We start from the raw sequence: 9,122 nt of genomic DNA on the forward strand, positions 1-9,122 counted from the left end.
GGAGAAATCCAGTTTAGTCAGGGTCTAGAGGGGAGTGAGGCCAGAGCTACATTATGGAGGATCTTGAATGGTGGGTTGAAAAGCTTGGACTTTATTCTGTAGGCCACTGAGGCCATTTTTGAGTAGATGACTGACAGGACTAGGGATCTGCTTTAGAATATTAATCTGGCAGCAATTCATTTGCAGGATGAATTAGGGGGAGGAGAGGCTAGATGTGTGTGGGGAGGGTCCTAATTATTCAACTATTGCAGTAGTGCAGATGGTTGGTAATAAGAGCCAGAACTAGAGTGGTGGCAGAAAGAATGGGCGTTGTCAATAGCTGTAAATAAGAAATTGAGGGAGCTCTCTGCTAGGTGAAGCAATTCTGCATTCAGAACCACAAAGAATTTGGTGAAGGCATAATGTCCTTTAGAAGCATCATAAAACCAAGATCTTCATTTCGGGTTTAGTATAGTGGAGATCTTAATGGAGTGTAGTATAGTGAAGAAAGAGTACTCAATTTGGAGTTGGGAGACCTGAGTTCTTATTCTGCTCTGCATATTTCCTACCTTGGCAACTTTAGGGAAGTCATAACATCTCTCCACGGCTTCATTTTCCTCGTTCGTAAAATGCAAGGGTTGGACTAAATGATTCCTCGAAACACTGAATGTTATGGCACAACTTACAGACATTGTCATGATTTTTATAATAATGATAGCTAACATCTAGAGTGCTTGCAGGATTTCAAAACACTTGACATAGATTATTTAAATATATGTGTATATGTATGTGTATATTTACATACATACATATGCATATATATGTGGCAAGATGGATAGATTGTGGAACCAGGAGTCAGAAAGACTTGAGTTTGAGTCCTTTCTCAGACTCTCAATAGCAAGGCCCTTCACCTCTTTGTGCCTCAGTTTCCCTATCTATAAACTGGAGATAATAGAATGTCTGCCTCACAGAGTTGTTGCGATGATCAAATGAATTAACACGTGTAAAGGGCTTTGCAAGTCTTGAGTGCTATGTTAAGTTAGCCATTAATGTTATTATCATTATCTCACTGGAACATCCCAAAGACCCTCTAAAGTACATACTGTTGTCCCCATCTCACAGAAGAGGAAACTGAGGTTGGGACACATTGTGCAACTTGCCCAGAGTCTAGTAAGTTAGTATCTGAGGAGGATTCAGACTCATGTCTTCCTCACTTTAGATTGGCCCTCTAAATACCCTTGTTGTGTCTTGAAGATGTTTTCATGCTTTTCTTTTTGGTTGTTGTCATTCAGTTATTTTTCAATCATGTCCAACTCTTTGTGACCCCATTAGGGGTTTCCTTGGCAAAGATATTGGAGTAGTCTGCTATTTCCTTCTCCTGCTCCTTTTACAGATGAGGAAGCTGAAGCAAAGGGTTAAGTGACTTGCCCAGGGTCACACATCTGGAGCTGCATTTGAACTCACAACAATGAGTCTTCTTGACTCCAAGCCCAGTGCTCTAACCACTGTGGCATCTAGCTTGCCCTTCTTGATTTTTAAAAAGGGAGAAAAAAGTGAAGTTAATAAATTATAGATTAGTACACCTGAGGTGGATTTTGGGCATATTTCTAGAAGGGATTGCTTAATGATTTGTGAATACTTAGAAAGGGAAGTATTACTTAGTAGGAGCCAACACGGGATCACCAAGAACAATTCATACCAGATTAATCTCATTTTCATTTTAACTGGCTTTTTTAGTTCATGCCAAAATCAGGGGAATGTTATATGTATTGTATGTCTGGATTTCAGTAAAGCATTTGACAATATCATGCTAGCCTTGTTGGACAAGTTGAAGAAATGTAGCTGGCATCTAGACCCCGAGAGTGTCAATCAGTGGGTCACTATCAACCTAGAGAGAGTTCTGTTCTCTGCTATGATCTGTTCAACATTTTTAACATCTACCTAAACACTGATGCCATGCTCATCCAATTTGAAGATGGCATGAAGCTGAGGGAGGTATGTAACACATTTGATGATAAGAAGTTCCAAAAGTGGATGGAAATAAAAGGCAGAATCTAGAAAGATGAAACTTTACAAGATACAAACAAAGTTCTGACCTTAGATTCAAAAAAATCAATTGTACCAGCAAGGGACATGGCTGATATAACTAAGCTGCATTTAATTCAATTAAGTCAACATTTATTAAATACCTACTGTGCTACACACTAGACATAAGCAAATATGACTCTACTATTCACAGTTCACACAAAGAAGACTTGAGTATTTTAAGTTGACTGAAAATCCAGTGTGATGCGGCTGGCAGAAAGGCTAATGCAATCTTCGGCTGCTTTAATAGAATTAAAGTATCCAGAAAAAAAAGGGAGGTGATTGTCACACTCTGAGCTAAATAGATCAGGATACCACATGTTAAGAGGAACACTGACAAACTGGGAGGAGGCCGGAGAAAGGTGATGGGACTCCATGTCATATGAAGAATGGTTAAGGGGTGTTTCAACTGAAAGAGATAATTCAGAGTCATGACAGGTGTCTTCAAGTATTCAAAAGAACCTCTTGCAGAAGAGGGACTAAATTTATTTTGCTTGGAACCAGTAGACAGAGCTAGAACTTATGGGTAGAAGTTAAGAGTCCAATTTCAGCTTAACCTAAAAAACTTTCTATCAATGAGAGCTCTTCAAATAAGGAACTGTCTTCCTCATGAGGCAGTGAGTTCCCTATTTCTGAATCTGCTCAAGTAGAGGCTTGACAATCTCTTGTTAGGGATATTCTTTAAATGATTCATGCTTTAAGTAAAAGTTGGACTGGATGACCTGTGAGGTCACTTCCAATGCTGAAATTCTATGGTTCTCCAGCTATTTGCCATTTTCCAGTCTCTTCCCTTTTTCCAATTTTGTGTCTCGGCTTAGGTTGTTGCCTTGGCTTAAAATGATTCCCTGGCCCATTCTTCACCTATCAAAATCTTTCCTAGCCCAGGTGAAATGACCAGTCCCCCCATTAAGCTTTTCCTGATAATGCCCTTATCCAGGTGCAATCCCTCCCTACTATAAGCCCCTATGCATTTGTATACCTCTTTCAGGGCACTGCTCACATTGGACTTTGTTTCCTTCCTTTCTTTGTCTCTCTCTGTTTTTCTGTCTGTCTCTCTGTGTCTCTGTTTCTTTTTCTGTGTTTCCTCTTTCTCTGTTTCTCTCTGTGTCTCTATTTTTTTGTTTCTCTATCCCTGTCTCTCTCTGTTTCTGTCCGTCCCTCCCTCTCTCTCTCTCTCTCTCTCTCTCTCTCTCTCTCTCTCTCTCTCTTATAGTGCCTACTATGTGCCAGGCACTGCACTAAGCACTTTACAACCTCATTTGATTCTCACAACAGCCCTGGGAGGTACGGGCCATAATGTGCCGATACGATCTCCATTTTACAGATGAGGAAACCAAGGCTTAAGAAAACAAAAGTTAAGTGACTTGCTCAGGGCCACCCAGTTAGGAAGTATCTGAGACCAGATATGAACTTGGGTCTTCCTGAATCCAGACCCAGCACTCTATAAGGGGACTCGCTGTTTTGGTATGGGACTCAGTTCTGATACAAAAGAGTTCTTTGACTCTTTTGCAGCTCTGATCTCCCAGGCTCAATCAAGCATTCCACCAGCCTCAGACTTCCTAGCAGCGAGGACTACAAGCATAGAGCACTACCCCTGTCAACTCACACTAACAACAACACCAATAATACAGAATTAGCATGATCTGGTAGCTAGAAGTCTAGCTTTGGGATCAGGAAGATCTTAGTTCGACTATTTCCTCTGACACATACCAGCCATGTGACAATGCCTGGGTCCTCACACAGTTCTCTAAAACCGTAAATGACACGGATACCTGGCTCATTTCCGTTAGTGGTGGTTGTTTCTGCACTGGGAGTTATTCCAATGATAAAATCACAGTCCTGGACCAAACCAACAAACTAACAGGTGCTTTAAGGCTTACAAAGGGTTTTATATATACATGGTTTCATTGATCTTCCCCACAGCCCTGTGAGGGAGGTATTCCAAGTGTCATTATCTTCATTTCACAGATTAGGTAACTGCGGTTTAGATGGGTTAAGTGAATTGCCCATGGTCACAAAGCTAATGTATTAAGAGGTAGAATTCAAACTCAGGTCTTCTCTTGTAATACCTACAGCATCACAATCATCATTATTCTGGGGCTGCTTTCATAGAGTGCAGGATAGGTACTGATACCTATCTGCAAGTGATGGTATGAAGAGGAAGTGTGGTGTGATGGAGAGGGCACTGGAATCAGTGTCGGGAAGAAGAGGGTTTGAATCCTACCTCAGATCCTTTTGTGGGATCCTAGACAAGTCACTGAACCTCTCTGTGCCTCAGTTTCTTCATCTGTAAAATGAGGGGGTGGGTTTGAGGTTCAGTAGTCTCTAAGTTTCCTTCTGGCTCTAAATCTATGATTCTATGACAATGTTGCTTCTCTTTTTTTAAACTTTTTTTTTCCCAACACCTTCCTTTTTTTTTTTTTTTGGAGGGGGAGGCAAGGCAATCGGGGTTAAGTGACTTGCCCAAGGTCACACAGCTAGTAAGTGTCAAGTGTCAGAAGCTGGCTTTGAACTGGTGCTCTATTCACTGACCCACCTAACTGCCCCTACATCTTCCTTTTTAACATGTTAAGCAGCCTCAGTTTCTTCATAGCACCTACTTCACACGGCTGTTGTAAGGATCAAAAGAGATAATATGTTTAAGTGCTTTGCCAACCTTAAAAGCACTTATATAAATGTCAGCTACTACTGTTATTATCATTTTAGATAGCTGCCCCCTGACAGCGGCTAACCCTTGAAATACAATTTTCCATAGCATAGCTGGTGAGGCTGATGTTTAAAATTCCTCCTGTTTTTTATCCTTTGTGTTGAAATGCTAAAACTACGACTGGTGAGGAAGAGTATTTATGGGTATCAGTCATTGATAACAGCGCAGCTTTGTTTTTTGGTTGGGTTGGGTTTTTTTTTGTCTGATCTTTTCTAAGAGGAGGTTTGGATAGGGAGGAGGGAGTGGGGGAAGAAGCTATTCCTTCCTTACCTTGTATACATAGAGGTCTTCCTCAACACATAGGGCTTATAAAACTAGCAATCAGAATACTCCAGATAGGGACTTCTAGTCTTGAAGACAATCATTCCCTGAACCAAAGGTCTTCTGAGCCTTACCTCAGGACCCCACTTCTGGATCAATGAGGAGATTCAGGACCTAGGTGCAGGGATGCTGGAAACTGACCAGCCGGGAGCCCCTGGTCCCATACTTTCTAATTGGACCTTTCAGTGTTTCTGCAACAAGAGCCAGCCTGCAGCAACGTCCTCCCCCCCCTCCAAAGTGAGAGTAGGAAGGCTCTTAAAAGGGCAATACCAGCCTAGGTGACACCAATCTCCCCAGGATCTGCTTGAAGAGGAGGTTGTGGGGCGCCTCTGCCTTTGTGTGGGACTAGGTGGGGCTGGGGCCCAGGTGTACCACTGGGGGATCCCAGAAGCAGAGGTGGCTTGGGGGGGCAGACTAGACTCCTCATCTCTCAAGCAGGCCCCAACAAGCTGCACATTTCTCTGGGGCCCAGCCCAACTCTGCCTGTCAGACTCATCCTGGGAATTCAGCCAGGGCTCCCCCAGGCCTCAGTGGGAGGTGATGGGGGTAAGTGAAACATTCCCAGCACCCATAGGAGACAGGAAAAGCCTCCGGGAAGGGAAAGCATGAGGGACTCTAGGGAGTGGGGAAGTCTCAGATCCTCTGGGGCTCAGTTTCTAGAAGTCAAGTGGGGTTGCACCCTCGGTGCAGGGTGGTTACCCTTGTTTCCATTTACTTCTTATCTCCCCAGTAGACTTAAGGTTCCGTCTTTGCTCAGTCCTTCAAGTTGCTGCTGGAGAAACAGAGTGTATCTTAGGGAGCCTCTAGCTTGTCTTCCCACCTCTCCTCTAGAGAGAAGGAAGGAGGTTGGGCCCCTGCCCTTCAGTCCTTCCTTGCTTTTCCCAGCACCCAGATTTGAATCTTGGACTCTGACTTCCAAGGTGTGGGAATTCAGGCTGGTGTGAGGCCCAGTGCTCCATGATTCACCTCACTGGGCCTGCGGGGCTTGTTGTGCCAAGTCGGCCAACCCCTGGTGATGGGGAGGTTGACAGTGTGCCAGGCATGAGAGAATGAGCTGAGGGCTGATGAGGGAGCTGTCAGGGCGGAGCCTCAGTACTTGGGATCTGGGTCCATTCCCAAAAGGTCCTAACCTTAATTCTGCCTACTTTTAGGATCAGGGCAGCCTCTCTACAGCTCCCCTGCCTTCCTGAACCAGCCCATTGTATAGAAGGTTTCCATGAGCCCCAGCTGATCCATTCCCAGGGGCTGGAGTAGAGAGGAGAAACCTCATCTTCAGCTCACCCCTTAAGGCTGTTACATATTAGCACTGACTGGGGCAACTCAGTTTCCACGTCTATAAAATGACAGGGTTGAATTCAATGTTTCTAAGGTTTTCTCCAACTCTAAATCTATGATCCTACGGTTCTCTTCTCTACTTGAGAAAAGAGTGAAAGTTCCCTTGCTACCAGAGTATTTCACAGGCTTGGGTTCTTCTTAGCTGAGAAACTTCTTCTCAGACCTCAGGAACCATCTCCCCCTCTTCCTTGGCAAGAGGCTTTAGAGATGGGTGGGGGCTGTTGGTTCTTGAGCCCTGCTTCTAAGTAGCACAACACAGAAGGGGCCAGGCCCTCCTGGCACAAAGCAGTAGCTGATAAGTTGAGTGCAGGCTTCAAAGGCAGCCAGTTCCCTAGAACGAGTTGGGTGAGAAATTGGAGGGCTGGCCTTCTCTCTGCGGGGGAGCTAGCAGCAGGGCCCAGCCCCTAAGGAGCTGAGAGCTGAGTGCTCCACCCCCTACCCTCCCTTCCTCTCCCACATGGCTCTCAGGGTCTGGCACTCAGAAGTGCCTCCTGGTGGCAGGAAGGTGGCCAACGAAGGAAGTGGGTGCAGAGGCTGAAGGCAAGGCCTTCTTGAGGGCTCTCCCAAATCAAACAATACATCTCGGTGGGCCGGTGGCCCCAATGATTGGCTGCAGTGGGAAGAGAGATGACATAGATACTCAAAGCCCCCCATGAATAGGAGGCTGAGCGAGTGGGGCAAAGCAGCACCCAGTCTCCCAGAGAAGAGTAAGAGCCTGGCTCTGTCTCTTAAATCAAAGCCTGTTAAGCTGCCCTTTCTTTGGGTCCAGAGGAGCGGCTGCAGGAATGTGAATTCCAAGGCCTTTTGAATTACAAATGGGCGCCGCTTGCAGCCTTCCTTTGTCAGGCTGCTGGCTTTGTTATCTATCCCCGAGCGGGGTGACAGGGGCCAATCAGCACCAGCAAAGGCGGGCACACACTCAACCCGCCTCAAAAGGCCCAGGTCCCCGCGTCAGCACCAGCCAATCAAGGCGACCCATGTGTGTCTCGGTCGCCCTTTCACTTGCCCCAAGTTTGACCAGGGTTTCTAGCAGCATGATTAATAGGATCAAACCTCCGGCCGAGAGGCAGGCATGTGTAAGACCCCTGGGCTCCTTCCTAGCTGACTGAGGGAGGTCTGGGTAGCTTTCCTTGAGAAAGAGAGCGGAGAGAAGGGAGAATGGGCAGCCCCCCAGAGAGACCGATGGGCCTAGCCATGAGGCACAAAACCTAGAGGACAACCTAGGACCACGTCGATGGCAGCATGGTTTAGGGGGAAGTGTGTGGTGTGCTGGGGAAGAGTTGGGGGGGTAGGGTGGGATTAGCGCTGGACTTGGGGTCAGTGGAGGTTTGAATCCAGCCTCTGCCACTTAATGGCTGTGTGAGCCTTCTCTGGGCCTCAGTGTAGTCATCTGTAGTAACCTATCTCGCAGGGTTGTGAAGTGTGTATCAAGTGTGTATCAAGCTCAATGCACATCTTAAAGTGCCTCAAATTCTATTATTCTCCCCCTCTTCTTATGCTTCAGTTTCCCCCTGGCTGCAATAGGTATCATTATTCCTACCTTCTTGGGAATGTCATAAGGATAAAACAAATAATAAATGGTTGGCATTTCGGGTTGTCAGAAGACCTCATAAGGTATTATTAAAGAAAAGTGTCTGTAGATAGATCCTAGGATGAAAGGCATTGGGTAAATATAGACTCTGAATATCACTGTGAACCAGGAGGAGTTGGATTGTGTCAAATACTGCTGGAAACTCCAGAAAAAGAAGTGAGAACCTCCCCTCCATAGCTTGTGCTTTTGGACTGCTGTGGTCAGTTGGTGCTCCCCACTGGTTTTCTTTGTCCTTCCCCACACACACCTGGAAAGGAGATGCCTTTCAGGCCAACATCCCCCATGTTGGCTCTTTCACAGCCTAACGTGGCTAGAAGTACCTGCCTACGTTCGTTGCCTCCTGACCTCGGTTCCCGTTCACTCTTCAACCCCTTCCAATCTGGCTTTCAGCCTCACCACTCGATTCAAACTGCTCTTTCCAAGGTGACCACTGAACTGCATATAAGGGTCTTTCCCCACTTCTCATCTTTTTTGACCTCACTGTAGCTTCTGAAATTAACTACCCCCTCCTGAAAACCCTTTCTTCATGGTTTTCCTGATGCCATTTATTTCTTTTACTTGCCTCCAATTACACTTGAATATCCTTTGTTGAATCATCAATCATGGCATACTTCAGGGCTCTCTTTTTTCTCAGTGACCTTGTTAGGTTCAATTAGCATCCCCTATGCAGCTTCTTAAGCACACATGCCCAGCTCGAATACCTCTCCTGAACAGCAATCTCTCATCTGTGTGTTGGACATCACTAGATGTCTAATAGGCACTTCAAACTCATGCCAACTCAAGATGGAACTCCTCCATTCCATCCACAAGCCAAGCCATTGGTTTCTTCCTTCTTCCCCATTTTTGTCAAAGCCATCACCATCCAAGTTCCCCAGGTTTACGAGTCATCCTCTGCTCCCTTCAGTCCTCTCCCAACTTTGCTCCTGACTCTCTGGATTTCTCTCTCCATCATGCCCTGGCAGCCTTCTTAACCTGGAAGATAACACCTTTATCGAGATCCGGCAACCTTCTTAACCTGGAAGATTGTGCTGCCTCTACAGTCCCTTCCTCATTGGTCAATTCTTCTTGTAACCTTCATTTTAAGAAGGTACCCAGACCCACCAA

This window comes from Trichosurus vulpecula, chromosome 7 (genome assembly GCF_011100635.1).
Source record: "Trichosurus vulpecula isolate mTriVul1 chromosome 7, mTriVul1.pri, whole genome shotgun sequence".
In the NCBI taxonomy this organism is placed as follows: Eukaryota; Metazoa; Chordata; class Mammalia; order Diprotodontia; family Phalangeridae; genus Trichosurus; species Trichosurus vulpecula.